Raw genomic sequence first — 25428 nt, 5'->3', positions numbered from 1 at the left:
TAAAATTCTATAGTGTTTACTTTCTGTATCATTGACTTGACTCATTATGGTTAAAGTCCAATAATCTTGGTCATTTTGTCCATATGTATTAACTAGTAAGCTTCTCAGGAGAAAGTATAGTGTCTTATTAATCAGTACCTAGCTCAATTTCATTCACATAGTAGGTACATAATGAATGTTTATTGAATTAAATTAAATTTGGAAGTCTGGGTAATAATTGGGAGGCTACTGATAGAGTTGCCAAGAGGAGGAAAAACAGCCTTAACTAAGGTTGTCAAAATATGTATGAATTGATAGAGAGAGAAGTGAGCAAAACCAGGAGGGAAAGTTATACATCATCAAACCTGTAAAAAATATTCCAAGAGTTGCCATGAAGAATCAAGCTGAGGTTATGATCTCCATGGATGAAAGGAATATTACTCTGTTTGATTAGGTTAGACCCACTAAAGTAGCGGCATGTCTTGACAATATTTTCACTCCTTGTAATCTCACCAAACAGAACTTTTCTCTCTCCTGAAAATAAGGGAAAATCTGGTTCAATATATTTTTACTAGATCTATAAGCACATGTGTCAATATCATCAATACCATGGTCATTGTTATTGTATAAGAAAGTACCTAGCAGAAGGCCTAACACACAGTAGGTACTTAATCGATGCTTACTAATTGATACAGCCAAAGAAACGAATTTTAATGAGGGTGCTCCTTAAGATCACCTTTAAAAATACAGGGATGGCTTTTTAATCTGAATATGAAGAGAGAATTGAGCAAAGGAAAAGTTTTTCTGACCATCCAAAAAACCTTTGGAGGGAGAAATTAAATTCTAATAAATGGAACTTCAAAGGTTGGATTTTCTGGACTAGGTACACTCTAGGGATTGACATTTAATGGAATAATTCCTTTCCCACCTGCTCTTCTCAAAAAAAAAAAGAAAGAAAAAGAAATAAAGAAAGAAAAAGAAAACCAGAAAATCAGTGGGTGGACATTTCACAGAAGCAGTCAAGAGCTGTACAACTTTTGTTATTTAAATGCAAATATTTTTCTAGGGAGATTTGATTTAAGGAAATTGCCCTGGGTACACATAACCCTGCATAATGTAAATAGTCAATGGGATTCTTGCCCCTTTCCTCTAAAGTAATAAAAAGAAATAAAAATGTTCAACTAATGTCAACATTGGGAGATGTGGCAGACACCATGCCAATGCAAATACTGTACCAATGCAATGAAAGCAAGCTAAGTCAGACAGCTTGGCAAAAACAGCCACTTGAAGGCGTATCCAAGCTCTGTGCCAGCACAACCTGCAACAAAGCCAGGGTCAAAGGTACACAAACATGCCCTCTCTGTAATCCTTGCTCTTGGGTTACTTCTCTGCCAAGAGCCTAGAATCTAGGTAGGGAAGCAACAATCTGAGCTGAGAAAAAGTTTTTTAGAGTGACAAGCTGTTCTGTGGGACATGGAGGTTTGACTGAATTATGCAATTGCATAATTCTTAAGAAGACCTTTCCTATTGCCCTGAGTTTTTCCTCAAGATAAAAGATAGAAAATCCAGGAGAGTTACTACTACTAACTAGTTCTTTCTCTTTATACAAAGGTAGTTTCAAGTGCTCCTAAGACATACCAAGTCAATAAGGTTAAAAAAAATCAATTTAGATGGACATCATGCCATAAAAATTAAACTATAAAAAAGCTAGTTGTTGATTTTACTTTTCCATTTTTAAACAGGTTTACTAGTGTGATATAGACATAACAATAAACTAAAGGTCTTGATAGTCATTGAGAAGAAAAGAAAACAGAAAGTGGGGAGAAGAAAGGAAGGAAGGCAGAAAGAAAGAACCGAAGAGAAAGGAGGAAAGAAAAAGGAAGTAGAAGGGAGAGAAGGAAGGCAACAAGGAAGGAAGAAAGGAACAAGGAAGAAAGAAGGAAGGAAGGAATGAAGAACCTAAAAAAGAAGGAAGGAAGGAGAACTAAGAAGAAAGAGGGAAGGAAGAAAGGAAGATGAGAAATGGACATTGGTTTTCTTGTGTATCACTGTTAGCAATGAGCATCAATCAAGCAACAGTTATTATGAAGTGCCTGTTGTGCTCCAGACACTGTACTAGGCTCTTGGGATAAAAGTATAAAGAAGTGAAACAGACCCTATTTATGATCTTATATTCTTTTTTTTTTAATTTTTATAGTATTTTATTTGATCATTTCCATGCATTATTCATTAAAGACAAAGATCATTTTCTTTTCCTCCCCCCCACCCGACGCGTGATTCCACTGGGTATCACATGTGTTCTTGATTCGAACCCATTGCCATGTTGTTAATATTTGCATTAGAGTGTTCGTTTAGAGTCTCTCCTCTGTCATGTCCCTTCAACTGCTGTAGTCAGGCAGTTGCTTTTCCTCGGTGTTTCTACTCCCACAGTTTGTCCTCTGCCTATGGATAGTGTTTTTTCTCCTAGATCCCTGCAGATTGTTCGGGACATTACACTGCCACTAATGGAGAAGTCCATTACGTTCGATTATACCACAGTGTGTTTGTCACTGTGTACAATGTTCTCCTGGTTCTGCTCCTCTCGCTCTGCATCACTTCCTGGAGGTCGTTCCAGTCTCCATGGCATTCCTCCACTTTATTATTCCTTTTTGCACAATAATATTCCATCACCAACATATACCACAATTTGTTCAGCCATTCCCCAATTGATGGGCATCCCCTCGTTTTCCAATTTTTGGCCACCACAAAGAGCACAGCTATGAATATTTTTGTACAAGTCTTTTTGTCCATTATATGATCTTATATTCTAAAGGGAGAAACTAGTACTCATTCAGATAGTTAGATGGCAGAGTTGATAAGCACTGGACCTGGAGTCAAGAAGTTATTTGTTGTTTAGTCATTTTCAGTCATTTCCAACTCCTCATAACCCTATTTGAGGTTTTCTTGGTAGAAACAACATAATGGTTTGCCATTTCCTTCACCAGATCATTTTATAGATGAGGAAACTGAGGCAAACATGGCTAAGTAATTTGCTCAGGGTCACATAACTAGTAAATGTCTGTGGTCAAATTTGAACTCAAGAAGATGAATTGTCCTGATACCAGGCATTCTATCCACTTTTCCATTTAACTGCTTCTAAGTCAGGAAGACCTGAATTCAAATCCAGCCTCAGACACTAGCTATTTGACTCTGGGCAAGTTACTTAACTTCAGTTTGCCTCAGACTCCTCATCAGTAAAATGGGAATAATAAACAACTTTTTATGATTATTGTGAGGATATAATGAGAATTATTTGTGTTTTGCAAATCTTAAGGTGCTATATTAATGCTACTATTATTACATATAAAATATATACAGCATAATATATTATTTATATACACACATACATATATGTACACAAAATAGTTAAATATAAAGTAGCTTGGGAGGGAAGATACTAACCTTTGGCGGGATTAAAGAAGGCTTCATCAAGCAGAAGAGAGTACCTAAACTGCATCTTTCTTTATGAGGTAGAAGTAAAGAGGGAGTACATTCTAGGAATGGGGGGTTGCCAGTACAAAGACACAGAAATGTATAATAGTATTATGACAGAGGATCTGAAACAAAAATCAGTTTACAGGAAGGGGGAGCATAATGTCAAATGTTGCTAAGAACAAAATAGGCTACTTTAAGTTTATGAAGGGCTTTAAAAATTGAACAATGTAATTCATATTTTATCCCAGAGCAAAAAGAAACCCACTGGGGTCATAATGCAGACTAGTAAGACAACCTCAGTCCTCAAGAAGCTTCCATTCTAGCAGAGAAAGGGAACACATAAAGGGAAACTGAAAGGGGTAAAGGATCAATATAAGCCTGGAGTCATGGTATGGGAAGGTGGGAAAACATGGTTCTGGATAAAGCCCCAAAGGTCATCATCTACCAGGCCCCATTGTACCAAGATTAGATCATTTTGCTAATAATTGATCTTTAGATTTCAGATATACTTGTTTTTCCAAGAAATGCTTGTAGGAGGAACAGTTTGCATGAGCTTGTTGTAGTTGTTGTTTTACTTTTGTCTAACATTTTGTGACCCTTTTGGGGACTTTTCCTGGCAAAGACAACTGGAATACTATTTCTTTCTCTAGCTCCTTTTATGGATGAGGAAACTAAGGCAAACTTGGCTGAGGGATTTGCCAGTAGCATGAGCTACTTTATCTTTATTTCTCAGCTTCACAGGGTCTATAATTTCCTAGATACTTCCTGTAATGGTACCCTAGAAGCCACAGACACAATGTTTCTCAGGCCATGTATAAACTTAGGATTTTCTTGACATACAATCATCACTGGTATGTGACACTTGTAATGATATGGAAGTATCTAACAAAATGCTTTTTTTTTTCATGATGGAGTGAAAAGGGGCTAATCTTTGTGGAAGCAACTGAGACAATCAGATTCATTTTTTATATCCTTTACCATAAAGATATTCTTTCACTTTTCTTTCCTTTGTTCACCAACAAAATCCTTCTTTCTCGTTATCACATGATATGACTTAATATTTAAAAAAAGGCATGAGGAAAGTCAGGAAATTGGGACATTACTAAGATAAACATTTAGTGCCTACTATGTTCTAGGTATTTTGCTTAGCACTAAAATCAGAGAATGGACCTAGAATAGGTATAATAGAGCACAGCTTTGGAACATTGGTACTGGACTAAGATTTGGAAGCTTGTTAAAGTTTCCATCTATTGAACAAGTCAATTTGAGTGAATGAAGCTAGGGAAAAGTTTAACTTAGTCAAGGAATTTTTTGAAAAGGAGACTACTAGGGACAAAATAATTGACTAAAAAGATATTTTTGTGCCCATGACTTGGATTTTCATCCTTAAGGGGTGTTTTATAGCTGACTTAAACCAGCTACAAGATTTGATTGTTAAATTTTCAGTGTGAGCATTTATTTTATTATTTTTTTTTACCTTGGATAAGTCATTTAATTTATTGTTGCTAGATGAAACAGTAGATTGAGTGCCAAGCCTAAAGTCAGTAAGATCTGACTTCAAATTTAGCCTTGATTACTATTTTGCCCTGGACAAGTCATTTAATCCTATTTGCCTAAGTTTTTTTCATCTATATAATGAGCTAGAGAAGAAATGGCAAACCATTCCATTATCTTTGCCAAGAAAACCCCAAAGGGGCAATAAAGAGTTGTATACTACTAAAAATGACTGAACAAAAAAGAAAGTCCGGACTTTATCTTTGTTTTGTTGATTGTCAGGATTAAGAAAGAGATAGAAAAATTGTTAGTAATACAGATTAAACTTAAAAGTATGTCCTCTGTATCTATTTTTTGGAGAGTCTTTGTCAAAAATTTACCAATATAACCTTTATCTTTATTTTTACTTTTTTTTTACTTTTTTCAAATTTTCTTATTTTTTCAATTTTACTTATTGAAAGAATGAGCAGGTTGTATTATTTCTAAATATATCATCAAGAGATGTTATAATTATGGCAATAGAAAGTATGCTAGATTTAGAGTCAGACAACATGGAGTCAGCCTTCCAATTTTTAACTGTATGACCTCAAGTAACCTTTCTGGGTCTCAGTTCCTCTAAAATGAAAGGGTTGGATTAGGTAGCCTCTGTAGTCTTCTTTATTTCTAAATCCATGGAACTACCTTTGTAGTAAGACAAAAATGCATATATTATTACTATTATTATCATTATTATTTTAATTCTGTTAATATGGCCTACTGGCTAAAGAGTTGTCCTGAGATATAGGAAAACCTGGGGTTGAGCCACAATTCCAACATATATTGGGACTCTGAGACTGATCAAGGCATCAGAACTTCCTAACACCCTAGACAACTCTCTAAGGCTGCAAGTTGCCAATAGTTATTCATTTTTATTGCTAGGGAGAGTTTCTTTAGAGTCTAACCCACCCTCAAACCACCCTCCCCCCACCAAAAAAAATTAAGTTTTGGCCCTGTGAGCTCAAAAAGATATGGGAAACTTGGAGCTGATTTATGGGAATATCACAATGAATACAAAAGCAGTCCAAGCAATAGGAAAATAAGTAGCTTAAAACAGCCAAGGAAATTACTATTATAAAGTATATTCTTAAAAAATATTTTTCCCCTTCTGAAGAAAAGGGAAAAGTTCATAGTGTCACCAAGTTAGAGCTGGACTAATCATTAGAAGCCTTCTGAAAGAAGCTTTCTGAAGGTCCCATAGCTAGAAAATAAGAAGAGTAGGTTTTGAAATCTTGCCCTCCTACTCCACATGAATCACCATTTCCTTTGTACAGCACTTTTTTAAGTGAAAAGGAAAACTGAGACTGAGGAACCATCATTTAGAATGTTGCCGGGAGGGGGAGCGACAGTTCGAACAGGAGAAGAGGCTTGTGGGAGTGAGAAAGGAAAAAAAAGAGGTCTTTGCCCTCTGAACTCTGGAGAGGGAGGAGCTAGGACCCAAGCTCAAGATCCCAACCTGTGGTGACAAAGCCTTGACTCCAATTCTCTTGCTCTGAAGAGAGAAGATTCCTGATATCTTGAGATCATCCACTAAAGAAAGAAAAGAACAACTGCAGCTGAAATGTGCTGATGCCTTCCCATCCCTGAAGACCCTTGACCTTCCCAAGGACACTTGAAACCTGAATAGAATAGGAAGAGAATTGTCTTCTTGATTACAGTTGGAATGTTCCACTTAACTCTTAACTGTCTTAACAAAGACAATCAATAGGGTCTCCTATTCCCACAAACCTATTTCCCCCTTTTAATTACTTGAACTATTAAACAACTTTATAGCAAAGAAACTTGCAGTCAGATTCAAATCATAGAAGACCAAAGAAAGAGAGGGTGGGTAGACTAGGCTAGTCATTTAGCCTTGACTAAACAACAAAAGCCAACAAGGATAGTCAGCCTGCCAGACAGCTGGGACTTCTGGGGCTTCAAATACCAGCCAAACCTTGAGATAAGTAAACGCCTTTGTTCTCCAGAAGTCTACTCATTGAGAACTTCCCCTTTTCATCCTTGACTTAACATCAGTTTAGGGGTGTCTTTCTCTTGGGTTAGAAGGATGAGGGGGAAAGAGACTTCATGTATCATCTCTCAGCCCCAGTGGTTATCTCTCCTTTTACCACAACAGCACTTCTTATCCCTTCTGTCCCTTCACCTCCTCCATTCCCTGTTACAACCCTTCCAGTATTCCCTTTACCTCAATCCTTTCACTTGTCACTTGGTAGGAAAATAAAAGTGAAGCGAATTTACATTGACCTGAGTGGGACTTGGAGGAAGAACTTCTCAAGAGTAAAAGTTGTGGAACAAAGATAGATCTCTCAGGAAGCCAACAAACCACATTAAACACAACAGTCTCCCATTTCCATTGTGCTTTAAGGTTTACAAAACATTTGTAATACAATCACTCTGGGAACTAGCTAATTTTGGGTTTATTTCCCTTAATTTACAGATAAGAAAAATTGAGACTTGGTTTAGGAATATCAGAGTTAGAATTAGCACCTTTGTCTTCTTGACTCCAGTTGGAATGCTCCACTTAACTCTTCCACTATTTTTTTTTTTTGGTATCTAGGATCCTTTTATGCAAAAGTTCTAGGATAGGATAGACAATTTTACAAGTTACCTTGATTTTATGACCTTCTGATTCTGCTAAGTGGAACCTGTCCTAAAACCCATTCACTGAGAACAGATATTTGCCTCATTACTCTGATGAATAGGGTGGCAGAATTTGGATTGAACTTCAAGTCATGAACCAACCTTTTATTCTTATCTGACAGCCACCAATACTTAAAAAACTACATTCTTTTCAACCAAAGAAGCAGAAATCATAGTACAAGGTTTATGTCAGTAGCATGTTGAAATAGAGGAAAGTGAAACAAAACAAACAACATTTGGATTCAGAAGATGAGATCCCAGTTTCTGAATACATCACTGCACATAGGAAAAAATACTGGATTGATTGTTTACGCAGCCAGATAAACAAATATTTCTTGAATGTTAACTATATGTTATGTATAGAACTATAATTATAACTATAAATATACAGATAAATAATGTCTAGCACTATGCTAAGGGGAGAGTTAACAAAAAAGGAAAAAGACAAAAGAAAGTTCCTGCCCTCAAGGAGTTTACATTTTAATAAGAGAAAAGCTCAGTGTATATATATAAAGGAACTGAGAAGCTATGGAGTGATTTTTGGTGGGGAGGTAGACAGGGATATTTTGAATAAAAGTACTCATGCATGGTATAGTAAAGAACAGAGTCAGGAGACAAGCATAGTTAATTGATTAAATAAGCATTTCCTCAAAACAGAGAATATGGGAGAAACTCACAAATTAGAGGAATGATAGGGTCTTGAGAAGACATCCCAAGAAATGGGTTTGAACCTTGACTCTGAAGGTCACTGAACCCATCTGTGCCTATTTTCTCTTGTATAAAGTGAGGCCAATAGACAAATTTCTCTCCATGGTCTCTTTCAATTCTATGTCACTAGGACTGACACTATGAGTAGGCAAAGAACAGAAAGTAGGACTTAGGTTATTACTGAGTTTGGCATCCATCACCAATGGTGTTACAGGCAAGTCCCCAATTGACAGGCAGATTGTGTTCCAAAAGTTCATTACCAAGTTTGTTGTCTGGAACTTGGAATGAGATTTCCTCTAAAAACAATGTTATAAATGAGGGTTAGGTTCCCAGGCCAAGTCTGCAAAAGTGTCTAGCAGAAATAGGATTATTTGTACTATGGTTGCTACTAGCATTACAGTTCTGCTCAATTATGGTTAGTGATTTCTGAAAAGTAAGAAGTGTCTTGCAGAGCTGGGTGATTACTAGGTTACATTGCAAACCCATAAGCCTACATATACAAAAATAATAAAAGTATTTCTTGTGTAGATTATAAACCCTGTGCAGTAGCATAACTAATTACCATGTTATGTGCTCAAATATGAGCCTGTCTTATTCTAATCCTCTGCTCTATGTATCTCCCTCCCAGACAATAAATCTCTTTTGTGCTTAACATCTGTAGGAGAGGTTGCTTTCCTCACCAGCTGTGTGCTTGCTTAAGTAGAGCCTACTACTGGAAAGATTTTAATAACCTAAATTACAGTGAATTATTAAGGGCAATTTTAAAATGGGAAAGTGTGTATTTTCCAGGCACCTGTTTCTCTAAGTGTTTCTGGTGGGACTAAATTGTTTGGATGAGCTAGTTTGCATAAGAAAAGATTTGTTTTTCATCTTAGGGGGTGGTAATCATTGAGGAGACTGGCAGATTCAGACTTTTTTTCCCTCTCTTCTGTCTTCTATAGTGGGAGTATTGTTACATTTCCCTCTCTCTTTTGATCTCTATAACAATCTTTCCTTTTTTATTAGTGCATAGGAGTGAGGTGAGCCTACCTCCTTTCCCCTAATTTATTAGGAAGAGAATGAGTACAAGTTTTGCCAATTGTGGACTGAAGGGTAAGTTCACAACTGCCAGTGCAGATGGGAAAACAGGTGAAGAGGGGGGCTGTACATAGACTGTGACAGTATTTCCAACTTGGTGTTTAGGGGTCTTGTGTCATAGAACTGGTTGACTGTTAAGGAAGTTACAGACAAAGGCCATTATTTGATGGTGTAGAATAGATGAAACAAAGAATGTGTTACTTGGTATGGAATGGGCCATTTAGAAAGAGTTAAAGGTTTCCATGGGACAATGAAAAGAACATCAGACTGATATTCAGATTGGTTTGAGTGCCAGGTAAATGAGGAGTCTAGATTTAATGATCTTTTAAAATCTCTTCTAGTACTAAATCTATGATTCTGTGTCTTGCCATGTGGCTCTATGATACCCACTTCCTTCTTTTTATGTTGTTGATCCCCTCTTTTTGACCCCATGCAATATCTGCCAGATGCTCAGCCAAACTTCTATTATTGGCATCCTAGTTCTAGTATGACTTTAAGCCTGGATGGGTGTCTCTTACAACCTTGGTCACTGCCTTGATTAATTAGCAAGACTCCTCATCTTTGATAGTGGTTCTGTGAGAATATCTCATCTACCTCCATTGATCTCCCAGAAGTACTTTTGCAAAGATTCAAACCATGAATCTAAAATCTATTGAAATATGTTGGGATGCTATATAAAGTTAAATGGTCCTAAAATATTCTTAGCTCTCCCACTGTGCTTAAATTTTCTTTAAAAATACATGAATAAAAAGTATATCACAATTCCAATGTAGTTTGGTACATATGAATAACCTATAATACTATAATTTTATCAAGGTAAGTACTTTTCCCATTTATCCCACTATGATTTCTCATCTTGTGTGATTCTTATCTTTGTGTATAACCTACTTTTTATAGAGGATCTCTCCAAGACATTGGAGATATTTTTCTGGATATTTTAACATTTTATGTTAAATTAGTTGTTTATGTTTATTTTAATGTGGACAATTCATGCATCATCCTTTTCTCTTAAAACATAAAAAACCAACTTTTTTGAGGCTGATTAGTTATGCATGGCTTTCCCTTGCTGTTCTTCACAATCCTTATCCATCTCTCTCCTTCATTCTCATGTATCTTATCTATCTATCTATCTACCTGTATCTGTCTGTTTCTTAATTATTATAATCATGTTTAAAAACATTTCTGACAACAGATATTTAAAGTATTTACATGCTAATTATCTCAAGAGAAAAAAAGTGCCAAGATTGCAGGCCACAGTTTCAAGTTTGGTTAACATTTTCCCTTGTTCTACATGATTTCTTGTGATTCTGGGCCTCCAGGCCCAAGGTAATTAGCATGATTTAGATTAATGTTCTCAAGAGATTCAAAAGGAAAACCACCATTACTATCCCAAACCACTTTGTATTTTCCATGATGCTATTAAAGCTTTTTCTGGGCACCATTGAAATGATTCTGTCTTTTATTCAGAAAGTAAACAAAATTCCAAATGGCCATCAAGATACAGTATTTATCCTTTTTCTCCGCCACCCCCTTCAAGTAATTACTAAGCTTTATCACTTTGCCAGTTGGTATAAAACCAAGCTTTTCTTATACAGAGTCAGTCAAAACTAATCAATCTTCCCCATTGCAAAGGGTTATAGACTATTCCCACCCACTTTTTATTCAGTAGGAAAACAAATTTGGAGAAGCCTTTTTCAAAGGACCACAACCAGTTAGGAAGAGCTGGCTCTTCCTGAAGACCACTCCTCTAAAACATCATTTATCTAGTGTCAGTCTCAGCAAAGGAGGGCCAGTTTTTTGGTCCTGTTTCACCAAACTAAAATAGGGCCACTGAAAACATGAAAGAGAAGGGAATTAGTCATTTGCTTACCAGTTTGAGAAAGAAATCACTGGAGAGTAAAGCAAAAACCACTGAGAAAATTAAGTCAGTAACATGGAATGGTTTAACTGTTGTTGGAAACAAATAAAAACAGTTTAAAAAATCAGTATCCATGGAACCTCCTGATTATACTTGGGTTCTTTATATAATTGTATCATCTCAAAAGCTATTAGAAGAACACATAAATACCAAATACAAAATCTGTCATGAGGGCAAGTAGGATTTCACACACACACACACCCCCCAAGAGTTGGTTTGGGTAAATCACAAGTGGAAAAGATAACCTGAATTCTAGCCATTAATTATGAGTTATGCAAGTCATTAAATCATTATATTAGATATTACCTAGTCTAACTCTTTCCCCCTTTATAAATGAGAAAACTGAGATCCAAAAGGTTGAAGTGATTTGCCCAAGACAAGAAGGACAGGAATTAGAACTGGGATTTTAGTGGTTTAAGGAACTCCCTCTAACAAGACAAGTTTTACAACTTAAAATTTTAAAGACTTACCCTGAGCAGTTGGTGGTTAAATGAGGTTAAATGACTTACCCAGTGTCAGAGAGATAATATACATACATACACACATACATATATATGCATATTTATATATATATATATATTAATAGAAGAACTTGCACACAGGTCTTTCTGACTCCTAAGCTATTTCCACTCCACAATACTGTATTGTACTGCCTTGCTACTCCAAGATAGTACTGCTAGTAAAAAGTGGAGCCAGAAATTGAATTTGGTTCTTCTGATATTAACATTAGTGCTTTGCTCACCATGTTTCAGTTTCCTCATTTGTAAAAATAGAAAAGATGATAATATGTTTTTTTTTTTATTTCAAAAGGTTGTTGTAGAGACCAAACATGTGGAAATGGGCTTTGGAAACTGCAATTAAGAGTGGAACATATAGTCTTATAGGTTCTAATATACCAGTAAGGTTTTCAGTAGTCTTAGTGATAGACTGAATGTGCTGTTCAGTAACCAGCCTAGCTAAAGATAGAGAGGCTTATAGTCATTAAGCTGACCACTCTGAGATGAATTACGTGGCCACTGCAGCCCATGAATCTATAAAACACTAAGTATTATTGTTATTAGTATTCATGATCAAAAAATTCCCCAAAACAGCCTCACTGAATTTTTCCCTGTTCAATTATAACTTTCTTTTTCCTTCTTTCAGTGGAATTTTTTTTTCTGAATTTTTCAGTCAGCCATTTCTCTTCCTCTATTCCCTTAAAGATTCCCCCTGCCCCCAATGGGCTAATCACCCATTTAATCAGGAATATCTTTAAACTTTAATCGCAGTAATCTAATACAGGTGAACAAGAAAGACTCTGGAAGTAGAGATAAGCAGATAACCAAAAATATTTAATTATCTTTGGAAGGAAAGACTCCAGGACAACTCCAAGGTATTTATGACAAAAAAAAAAAAGTGCTATCTACTGCTATAGAAGTAACTGACAGAGAGTCTTAATGCAGCTTGAAGAATACCACTTTTTGCTTTATTTCCTCCATGAATTTTTCTCTAGAGTTAGCAATATGTCTTCCTTCACAACATGATGAACATGGAAATATATATTGTATAATAATCAGTCTATATCCTATTACCTGCTATCTTGGGAAGTAGGGAGAGAGGGAAGAAAGGGAAAGAAACTTGGATTGCAAAATGTTGGAAAATAATTACTAAAAATTTTATCAACAAGTACAAAAATTTGGAAATTAAATAATAATAACGTTCTTTGGGCAATGCCCTACTGAGACAACTAGAAAAAAATCTGCCACATTAAAAAATTTGAATTCAACAATCATCAATTGTAAAAATTTAAATATACAAAGAACAAGGAAAAAGACTATTCAAGGTACTATAAACTTCTGAATGATACAGAATTTAAAGATATATAGGATGTCCCAAAAGTCTTAATGAAATTTTAAGCTTCAAAAATTTAGTTACATGAAGATTTTTGTGACACTATGTATGTATACACATACACACAGGCATGTGCATATACAAGCACACATATGTAGATGCATATTCATATATTAATAAACTAGAAACAAACTTCTCTATTTAAGTTCCCCTCTTTACTTCTCACTTCTCTCTATTCTTTTTAAAAAATACTTTATCAAGTACTTTTTCCCCACCTCTCTCACTACCCACCAATCCACCCTGAGTGTAGAAGCCTGGACAGGTCACTTAAACCCAATTGTCTAATCTTTACCAGCCCTTGGTCTTGGAACCAATACTTAATATTGATTTTAAGAGAGAATGTAAGGGTGTTTTTTTTTTTAAGTCCATTAAGGCAGTTATACAGTTTTATTTGAACACCATGACAACCAAAGCTGAGTAGAAATCTTGAAGATATCATTATGATCTGATGAGTTGGGAGCACATTCATTCAGGCCCCAATACTGACCTAAGTACTCGGACAATGGCAATAGTAAGAGTAACAAGGCAGCTATTTGAGAAATCCTCAAATCTAACCAATGACAAAAATCTAGTCTTAAGTCTTTTAAAGTCCTTAAATCTAGCCAACTGATTCCACTTCCTCCCTGCCGTTTTTGTTGTAGAACCTATTATAGAATTTTAGATTCTTATATCAGAAATGGAAAAGGCTAAAGATGATAAGGAATCTTTTTCCTTCTTCAAAATCCTCCATATTGGGATTCATTTCTAAATGGAAGATGATGCACATAGCTTGTAATAATGAAAGTAAAATGATTAAATGTAATATTAATTTTTTTAAAAAGAGTGTGGTCACCATTTATAAAATTAACTCTCAAGCCAGGAGTCTGTTAGTAGCACTTAACAATTGAGTTTTTAATAAAAATAGAGATATAGAATAAAAAGGGAAATGTAGAAAAGGGACAGAAATTTTCACCTACCTAAATACCTAAGCTGAATCAGGAAGCCCACCAAAGTACACAAAAACCATTGAGTACACAGGCGGCACCGTAGTTCTAACTCAAGACCATCTTCCACCACTGTGCCAACCCAGAGAGAGAGCGAGAGGCCTCCCCTCATGGACCACACCTTTTTACTCCTGTCCTGCTCTGACCCACAAAGTATGCAGGTAAAATAGGATGTGGGGTAGGACAAACTTAGGGAAACGTTTCTATCTAGCTTTTTCTGTGTCTTCTACGATCACTGAGTTTGCAGGATGACCTTCAGTTCTTTGAATACATTTTTTAAGATTTTCTATTCCCCTCAAAAATGTTCCTTCACCATATAGTGGCCACTCTCTACACTTCACCCTGTTTGGTCTTTTGGCAGATGGAGAAAAGGCATTTCAGGAAGGCAGCCACCCTATCAGCCTAATCTTAACACGCATCCACACTCCGGTCATAGCCAGAAAGGCCCTTCAGAGAGAACTCCATCAAACAAAATCAATCAAAAGACAAAATCAGACACATCAACAACAGAGGGCTGTTTAGTATAACTTATAACTTCCTCTAGCTACACCAACTAGCTGTTAATAGGATTCGATTCTTGGGCTGCTGTAAAATTATGCATTAATTTTTAAAAGATAATTCCAGACAAGTGGGAAAACACACTGGCAGCATGTCATTGAAATAATTTATTTTTTAAAGTTATTTTCCTGGTTGCAAATGAGGTGTTTTTTTCCCCACCCCATCAAAAATTAATACAAATTAATAGAGAGAAGAAAACAGGGGTAGGCAGAGCTAAGAGGACTGAAAAGCAATGTGACTGGCAAACATTTGACTGAGGTTGTTACTTGTTTTGGGGCAACTCACCTTTCTAAAGTGACCATATGTTCCATTCCCCATTCATTGGCAATAAACTGTACTGTGTTGCTCCAGGCCTGCTTGGCTAGTCCCTTTTCCTTGTAGTTTCTTTCAATGTAGAGGCATCATTTACTGAACAGCTGTAATCCTGCTATTAAAAGCAGTACATATATTTTAAAAACAAAACAGCAGACATATGTGCCTACTGTCATTGTCGGCTCGTCTAGCTAAATGTCATGCTGAGAGCTGCAGAGGCTGCAAAACAAAGCTGCTTTTAGCCATTAAGATTTCTAAAGGCAAACTTCACATACGTGGCCTATGGCATGTTATGCTGGTACAGAGATGGTTTAAGTCTTGGGGGTGGGATGGGGGAGGGGAGGGAAGGAATCAAGGAGAGAGTGGATAAAAGGAATTCATATTAGCTTGAACCCCAGTTCTGCTACTTGTTGCCTCAATAACTTCGGGATATTGCTAAATTTCTTTGGACCTTGGTTTCCTTATCTGTAAAATGAAGGGGTTACATTAGAGAATCTAACGTTTTCCAGTTCTAAATCATACAAATCCTACCATCTTTAAATCCACATGTAATGTATAACCCAGATTCTAGGAGGGGAGAGGGAAAAAGAGAGGGAGACAGTATGGATTCTATAACTTTGTGAAACTTATATGACATGTGTTATTAAAATTAAAAAAACAAATAAAAATATTCCTTAGGGAAACAAGAGACTCCATATGTAAGTAATTCTCACAGTTGTATTCCTTTTGTATCAAAGGAATTACTTATAGCAAGGTTAATGATAACTATGAAGTACAATAGAAATGACACTAACTCTAGGGTCAGAAAATATGGGTTCAATAGTTGTAGATGGGTAGGTAGTCCCTTGTGATCTTGGGAAAGTTAATTAAGCTCCCTAGGTCTCAGTTTGCTTTTCTATAAAATGAAATTCCCTTCTACCTCTGGATAGGTGATCCTATGAACTTATATTTAATTAATATAGTGTTTTTTGGTTTAAAATGATTTTTTCCCCTGCAAAATCCTTTCTGAGGTACTTTGGGACTATTAGGGCAAAATTCCTTCCATAACAGATGAATATTCTGAAGAATTGAAAGTATGAGAGACTTGAATAAAGGTCTGCTAACTCCAAGTCCTGGATTCTTTGAAGTAAAAAGCTGAGATATTGCACTAGATCACACTTCTTTCAATTGCCAGAACTGGCTTGTTGGATTCCTGGCTCATTGGATTCCTCCACTTTCAGTTGGTTTATTCTCTAATTACTTCTACTTCTCTTTTTTTCTGTTTTAGGTATAAGTCCTCCTCTTCACTCCCCTGCTTTCCACAATCCTAAATTAACCCAGCATGTCTTAATTGAACACACCAGGCAAATTAAAAGATCCAAGCAAATGCTAGGGAAAAATCTGAGGAATATGAAATTCATTAAAGGCTGAGTTGGCAGTTCTCAATCAGGGTGAAAGCCAATAGGAAAAAGGGTGGAAAGAATATTTTCACAGCTCCACCCCACACACACATGTTGACTATGAGCACAGCTGGAATAAGAGTATTGTTAAATTTTTGGCAAAAGCTAACATATTTTCACTCCCTATGAGATTTCTTTATCAGAATAATAGAATAGCATAATTCACTAGGCTATGATAACCTATTAGTCCCTGACTCTTTTTAACCAATTTATGTGTCTATATCTTCTAACTTCTTCAAAAGCATTGATACCAAAGGGAAAATATATGTTCTTGTCTCATATCTCTTATTGTATTTGGTATGATGCTAAGCTTTTAGTAAACATTCAACAAAGATATATTGAGCTTGGCCAAACTGAAGTGAATTGTTTCATAAGATTTAAAACCCATTGAATGCTAGAACTAAAAGGAGCATATAATCATACTTTTAGAGTGAGAAGGAATCTTAGAGGTCATGAATATAATCCAAGAATCCCAGAATATCAGAGTTGGAAGAAAACCCAATGGACCTCAATTCAACCTATATCTGAATGTTCTTTTCTCCAGTCCTTTCCTTTCACAAATGAGGAAATGGAGGCCAAAAGAGGTGAACTGACTTTCCCATGGACATAGAATTAACTAGTAATATAATGGGGAATACACCTTTTATCACCTAGAGTTTTATTAGGGTCATTAAAAATCCAAATCATGAATTAGCCAAAAGACCTGGAATACTACATTATGGAATGCTACTTTTCCAATATGAAGTTCTAATTCTCTGTGTCTTCATTAGCACATGATACTTGGAATGCAGAGTTCTTTACTGGAATAGTAAGATTTGTATATTTTTAATATATATATTTGTACATTAACAAAACATTTTTATATTTGTATAAGAATTAAATATTTTATATTCATTTTATTTTATATGTTAACAGGAAATTTATATTTTTATTAATATATACTTAGATTTATTTGTATATTAACTAAACTTTTGCTATTTTTTTTTTGCTATTTCCTCAATTATACAAATATTTTATAGCTTATAAACTACTTTCTGTCATATAACCACATTTGCACTTCACTACAGAACTATGAGGAAAACAAGTCTGGTATCATCTCCACTTTACAAATTAGAAAATTGAGGCACAGAAAGCTCAGCTGACTTTCCCAAGATAACACAGTGATTTGCTAAAAGAGCTAGGACTAGAAAACAGGTCTTTTGCCTCTTGGTCCAAGGTTCTTTTCACTTTTGACACCACACTGTGATTTAGGTAACTCAGAGAACAACTAATAGCTTAGTTCAATCTGGGAATCTTGAAGGAGAGAGTATTCCAAATGGATTAATCCTGGACTCAGTATAATTTACTTTTTTAAACCCTTACCGTCTGTCTTGGAACCAATACAGAAGAGTGGTAAGGGCTAGGCATTGGGGATTAAGTAACTTGTCCAGGGTCACACAGCTGGGAAGTGTCTGAGACAAGATTTGAATCTAGGACCTCCCATCAATAGGTCTGGCTCTCAATCCACTGAGCTACCCAGATGCCTCCTTCAGTATAATTTATGACTGTCTGTTGCTTAAATTGCAGTCTCCTTTGGGGCAGAGACTGTGCCCATTTCATGGAATTTGTAATGTGCCCAACAGAGGACTGTGCAGAAACTGAAACTGAATAAATTCCTTGGATGTAGGTGACAATGAATTACCTTATGAAGAGTGTGCTTATTAAGTTTCTGGGTGAAATCAATGTAAGTGGGAAAGCCAACATGTAGAGGACAAGATAAGAATGTAAAATTATTGTTACAAATTGAGAAAGTGTCAGAAAACCAAACCAATAAAGAATGAAGTTCAGCCCAGATGACAGAGGAGGTGGAAAGGAAAGGGAGAGGAGGGAGGAACAGGGAATGAGACTACTTGGAGAGAATATGTGGAATGGCTGGTTATGTACACTTGCAAAGGAAGAATAGGAAATAATAGGAAATAATAATGAAATGTTTTGGAAAAAAATGCTTACAATATTCCAGGCACTGGGTTACAGTGGGGCTACAATGGACTCTATCTAAAATATCATTATATCTATCCTCTTGTAAGGTAGAGAAGTACATGCTATTTTCCCATATCTTTCAGCCAGGGAAACTGAGACTAGGTGAGATTTAATGTCTTTTACAAGGTAAAAAGCAAATAAATGGTCAATGTATATGTGCCATCTGCTGGAAATAGCAGGGGAAAAGATGGTCTATTCTCCTCTCTACTCTGAGGTGATGGCATCAGGAGCTGGAGCATCTTGACCATGTTCCAGACAGATTCCAACTTAAATCTTAGAAGGAGTATTTCTTGACTAAATAGTCTTCCTCTGAGGTGACAAAAGAGCTCATTGATCTCTGTTCTATGTCACACTGCTATTGTCCAAGCCAGTCCTTAGAGAAAAAAGAAGAAAACCATGGTTCTCTTGTCTTAAGGGATGCTCTCTGAATATTTGCTAAGGCCATTCTTCCATTTTTCTAACTTCTGTTAAGTAGCATTTATTATTATTTTTCTCTCTCTAGTATATGTCACAATCATTAGGTTTCCTCTTGGGTATAAATCTGGTGTATCAGGCCACAATTTGCATTGTCAGCTCCTATGAGTGAAATCTATTACACTTGCCTGGCTTTCCTGCTTTTGCCTTTGTAGCAACTTTGAGACCACAATAACCATCATCAGTTTAAAGCAGGCAGATCCATTACATTTCCTCTGTTCCTACAGCCCCACATTAAGCTAATATTATCTATTTCCCCAGTGAAAAGAGTCCTTCCAGTCCTATCAATTATTAATTCTTTGCTTGCAGCTAATGTTTTGTTTGAATTATTTAAATGCATCTTCATTTATCAATAAACATAAAATGTTAAACAAAGAATACTGATGAAGGGCATTATTTAAGCTATAACATTTTATGAGATTATTTCAAGCGCCTTTTCTGATTTATTAGCACAATATATTTTATAATTATTTTTCCATTTCTAAAAAAAAGGGTCCTGTTCTGGGTTTCATAGAAAGGTTTGGAGATCTGGTGATTGCTTTCTGCAACTTGTTATGATTTTGCCAAGTTTCTTTTAAAGAATACTCAGGTACATATGTGTATCTATTTCACGTGTATATAAAATACAGGTATAGATGGATGTATATATAAATAGAGACAGATAGATAGATATGACAGAGACAGATAAATGTGTCTATAAATTGATATAGATGGTAGAAAGAGATTATAGAGATAGGTATAAATAAATATAGAAGATGGATAGATAAATAGAAGAGTATGAGATTAAGCTTTGTGTGTATTTGGACATATGTACAATCTCAATGGCCACTGAAAAATCAAGTACATAACTGTCAGATGATTTCCATTTTGAAGGCCATAACACATAAATATAGCATTGTTTATAGTTCAAAGTCTAATTTTTTAAAAAGATATTAGCAGATATAAGAATGGACAAAAAACAATAGTCCTTTTTAATGACAGTTTATAATGAAGTGAAGTAACAATAAAGTGGCCTATCCTTTTGGTGTTGACTTGGGCTTTTGACAGTCTTGAGACATGGAAAGGATGCCAATCAAGCCTGTTAAAATAGCACAGCTTGTTTGCAACCCTTTCATCTTCCCAGTTTTTCCCCCACGCTCACAATCAAACATGGCTTCATAAGAATTTTTGGCAGTAACTTGTCAGGTCAGTTCCTGTATTTAGAATTCCATTAGGATCCCATGAGAAAAAAAGATTTTGGAGTACTCCACTATAGGTATTTCAGTTACCTCAGACCATAAATAATTATTTTTTCCCAGGTGTTAGAGATAAGCCTTCAGATTGCAATAGAACATCAGAATGACTCCTCTCAATGACTTTGAAGGCATGTTACTCCTCAACTGTCAAAAGTTGCAGAAGGTTAGTGGAGGAAAGTATTTCTTTCTGCATTTTGGAAAGTCCTGACCTCTTCCATGTTGAGGCAAATTATCATTGAAAACCTTTCAGATTTGTTCTCTAAGGTTACTTTAATAGTATATGACAAGATACAGATGTATGGTTGACTAATGATCGGGAAGTGTATTGCTGAACATATTATGTAATTATGTTGTAAATGAAAGGCAGTAAGGGATAGTGAAGAGGGCTGGCCTTGGTGTGAAACAAAACTGTTTTCAGATCTCACCTCTGACATATACCTGGCATTTAGACCTCTTGACAAGTGACTTAACCTCTCCAAGCTCCAAGCACCTTTTAAAAAATATAACTGGCAAAGTATATACCTGTATTGGGGGAGTTTTCTCCTATAGGAGTTCAATAAACCAATACAATAAGAGATCTATCTGATTTCCCTAATTATAGAAGAAAGAGTCTTGTATTTGAAGATAGAAAATGTTAGACCTATTTGTTTACTATCTGTATGACCATGGATAAATCATAATATCTCTATAAACCTCAGTTTCTTCACCTGCAAAATGAGGAAGGTAAACTAGGTGATCTCTAAGGCTTCTTCTACCTCGAAATCTATGTGTCTCTATACCATCTAAACAATACTTGTTTTCATCCTTTATTTAAAAAAAATAACCAGACATAATGAGAAGATATTTTGACTTGTGTGTGAATTATATTTAAGTGAGACAGAGTTGCCCAAAAACATCAGCTTCACTCTTCCAGAGTCATTGAAATGCAGCAGCAAAACAAAAGTCAGAGCAACTGGTAATGGCTGGGGATGTGGATGATCTTGGCATCTTTGATATCTGACCAAGTTCTAAGTGCTCCACAGCACCTGCTTCCACTGCCTTCATGGCCATTGGGGAAAATTGTTCTCATCTACCCATTTTACTGGGTAAATTTTCACATGCTTGGGGTAAACTTCTCCCTAAGGGAGATGAGGCCCATCCATTGCTGTCAAGAATAACTAAAACATTCATGAAATATCATAATTTTCCATTACAAATTTTTAAAACATTTTAATATTAAGTCATACTATATTTCAAATAGAGAGCCAGAGGTTATTAGAGATGGAAGGTACCTTAGAGATTGCAATCTTCTCATGAGGAAATGGAGGTCAGGGGAAATTGTGACACTAACTAGTTAGTGATAATAGTTATTATTGAAATACAAAAATACCCATATAGGATTTTTGTTACATCTATTTTATGGAAAAGAAAAATGAAATCTAGTAAAAATCTCTCATTCCCATCTTCTGCCCTCATTGGAGTTTTGACTCTTTTTTTTGTATCACTTGGTTGCTATGGCCATTGAATATATCTGTTTCATGTGAAAACTGGTCAATTATACTCACATATCTATAGAATTTTTAAGTATATAAACTTAGGCTCTATCTATTAGTTGGGGGTGGGGTGAATAGAGGAGAAGAGGAATCAAAGTAACAGCAAAGTTGAAATCCAAGTCAAAATTATTAAGTGATAAAAGCTATGGTGTCAACTCATCTCTCCTTTTAGTTAGCTATCATCTAATCTACTTTCAGCTCTTCAATGGATGATAAATCCAGAGCTGAAAATGACCTTTGAGTCCATTAGTTCAACCCATTTATTTTATAGAGGATAAAATTGAGACTTAGAGAAGTTATATTACTTGACCATGGGTCATGTCAGAGATGGGATTTGATGGGCTATCTAAGCAGCACAGTTGATAGAGAGCCAAACCAGGAGTCAGGAGGACCTGGGATTCAAAGCTGGCTTCAGATACTTCATAGCTCTGTGATCCTGGGAAAGTTACTTACTTAACTCTTACTGTCTAGCCTTTATTGTTCTTCTCCCTTAGAATTGTTACTTAGAATTGTATCAATACTTAGTATCCATTCTAAAAAGGTATGGGTTTAAAAAACACAGAGATAGGCTTCGAACCTACATATCCTTAATTCAGAGTCAGTGTTCACTACATTGCATTATATTGTTAACAATTTATGGACTATTCCTTCTAAAGACATTTTCATTTTACTTGGGAAATCTTGAGGAGAAAAGTCTTTAAGACAACAAAGAATAAATGGGTGATGATAAAATTTCATGTGCCATAATAAGATAGTAGAAGAAACTTACTAGGAAGTGGTTCTTCCTGGCATCCCTTAAATCACAAAATAATAAAAACCATATACTTTGCAGTGTTTTCATTTATTAATTTACTCATTTGTTCAGCAAATAATCATTTCTTGAGAATCTACATTGTACAAGGTACTAGTGTTGATACTATGGAAGATTAATAAAGATTATACCATAGTCCTAAAAAATCATGATAATATCCTAAGACTAGTTGAGGTAATGCCACTGAAATCCTATTCCTAAACTCATAATAGCATGAAAGTAACTCTAGGTTCTCAGAGGACTATAAAATTTGGCCAATCCTACCAAACTAGAAAGCTTCAAATAATGACTGTGTGACTTCTGTCTATGGATTAACCTGGCTAAGTGAAGAGAGGCTCATCACCAGAAATTTAATCACTAAATAATTATTGGGGTAGGGTGCAGTAATTGATGAATCAAAGAATATGTACAATATGCATTAATAGCTATATAATTCACACTGATGGAAGCAGAGACCCTTTGAAATATTAGAGAATCATGGAATTTCAGAGTTGAAAGGAACCTTGAGCTATATATAGCACAACTCATACTTGAGAAAAGAATTATATTTTTAATACTTGCCCAAAGTAGACAACTGGTATTTGAAAATTTTCCAATGAAAGAATAAATGGAAGAGTTGTGAATCTTCAGGCAAAAGCTAGATGACTGCTTTGGAGAGATATTATAAAGACATTTCTTATTCTAAATCCAATGCTCTTTCCATTATACCACAATGCCCCCAAGATCTTAGTGAGATTTGAATTCTTGACCCATTTACCCCATGAGGACTCTAACCACTTTGCTATGGAGTCACTCAATTAACACAACCACACACACACACACACACACACACACACAAAAATATACACAAAACAAAAGATCTAAATCAAATTTGAATATTTGCAAAGGCACAGTAGTGTTTGACAGTGTTTGGAGTATATAGCTATTTAAGGAAGACTAGAACCTCTGGTGCAAGGGTTTACCAAGCCTAGTTTCCAGGCTCCTTATCTACCTTTGGTGTCCACACTTGTATGGCTACAAGAAGTTATAGCATGCACAGTGGCTACAGCCCAGTAAACCATCACAACAGAAAGGCTAAACCTTGTTGAGAGTAGTTGAAGAGCCAGAAACCCACTGATAAGTTAGGGGTATGTCCACCCAAGGGATATGACGACTCCTGTTGGAATAAGTAGATGAGAACAATTTGTTCTAATAATTACAAAGGTAGCTGAAACAGACCTTTAGAAATGCTTACAGCTGGACAGATATCAAAGATGCCAAGGTTATCCACTGCATCTCAGATCATCATCAATCATCCTGAATTTTGTCTTGCCATTGGGCTTCCCCTTTATGGAAGATTGAGTGAAGCAGACAATTTTGTGCAACTCTGCTTCACTTAAATCTAATTCACACATAAGTCAAGAAATCACCCTGTGATGTCACTGGTCATCTTTGCAAATGAAGGAAAAACAATAGTATTTGACAGACTCTGTGTTTAAAAGACTTGAAGTTTCCAACTGTCACATCTGAAATAATAATCAACAACATATTCTTAAACCTAATAGTTAAACAAGTTCATTCTTCCTGGGTCCATTGTGATATAGTTCAGAAACACTGGGCTCCTACTAGAAGCATGACCTTTCTCTGTACGTTGAATTAAGGTATCTGCAAAGATAACCTTAAAAAAAAACAGTATAGATATTGACTACTGGTTATTCTTAACACCATACAAAATATCATCCTATCCAACCGAATAATCTCAGTATTGCCACTTCTTTCTTTTTGGTTCTAGAAGGGTCAATTTATCAAAGCAGACTTAAATCAATGAACATGATTTAGGAAACATGTAGCCCAAATGAGTAGACTTCTGAGGCTTGCTTCTTTCCCTGGTTACCAAGTTAACAATCATCTCTATAGGCCAGAGTTCTTCAGAGGTTAGAAAGGACAAGGGCATATTTACAGAACAATGAATACCATAGAAACATAAATGAAGAGCTGGAAGGGACCTTAGACACAATCCAATACAGCCCCTTAATCCAGGGCCATTATAACACTTGTCTATGGTCATGAAAGTAATATGTCAGACAGTATTCAAATTAAGATCTTCTAACTCCAGAACCAGTGTGGCTACCATATTTGTTTCCTATTCTAAATTTTTATTGCAGTTTAAGGGATTAATGAGAAATAAAGATGGAAAACTATTGGAGCCAGATTGTGGAGGGTGCTAAATGCCAAAGGAATTTGGACTTTATCCAGAAAAGTAGTGGATAATCTTTGTATAAACAGAGAAATAATTAGATCAAAGAAGTGTTTTGAAAAGATTAATATGAATGGATTTGAGGGAGATAGAATATAAGTAAATTACTTAAGAAGTTACTTCAGTAAACCAGTTATGTGGTCTGTGTGGTTGAATTAGAATTGTTGTAGGGAAATAGACAATGCTAGTATATGTTTAATAACCATTTCTCCTTGAAAAGAAAAAGTATACCCAGGAAAGTGTAAATTGCATCTTTAACACTTTCTTCACCACTTCCTTAAGTATAGTCAACAACAACAACAAAAAACAACACACAAAGCTTTCATTTTTGACATCTGCTGGTTTTCAAGGTAGAAATGTTAGAATTGAAAATTTAGTTATCAGATCTCATGATTTGGCTCTAATAGAGCCATTGAATTATAAGAAAAGTTGTAAAGGAAGAAAGGGAAAAGGTAGAAGATAATGAGAAATTATCTTAGTCAAACCACCACATCATATAAATAAAGAAACGGGAGTTTAAAGGGAAAATGATAAGATCACACACCTAAAAATTAGCAGAGCCAAGGTTAATACTTATATCCTTTCTATCCAAAGCTAATATTTTTTTCTATTATCC

The sequence above is a fragment of the Monodelphis domestica genome, chromosome 1 (assembly GCF_027887165.1).
Source record: "Monodelphis domestica isolate mMonDom1 chromosome 1, mMonDom1.pri, whole genome shotgun sequence".
In the NCBI taxonomy this organism is placed as follows: domain Eukaryota; kingdom Metazoa; phylum Chordata; class Mammalia; order Didelphimorphia; family Didelphidae; genus Monodelphis; species Monodelphis domestica.
This window is presented reverse-complemented; position numbering follows the sequence as displayed.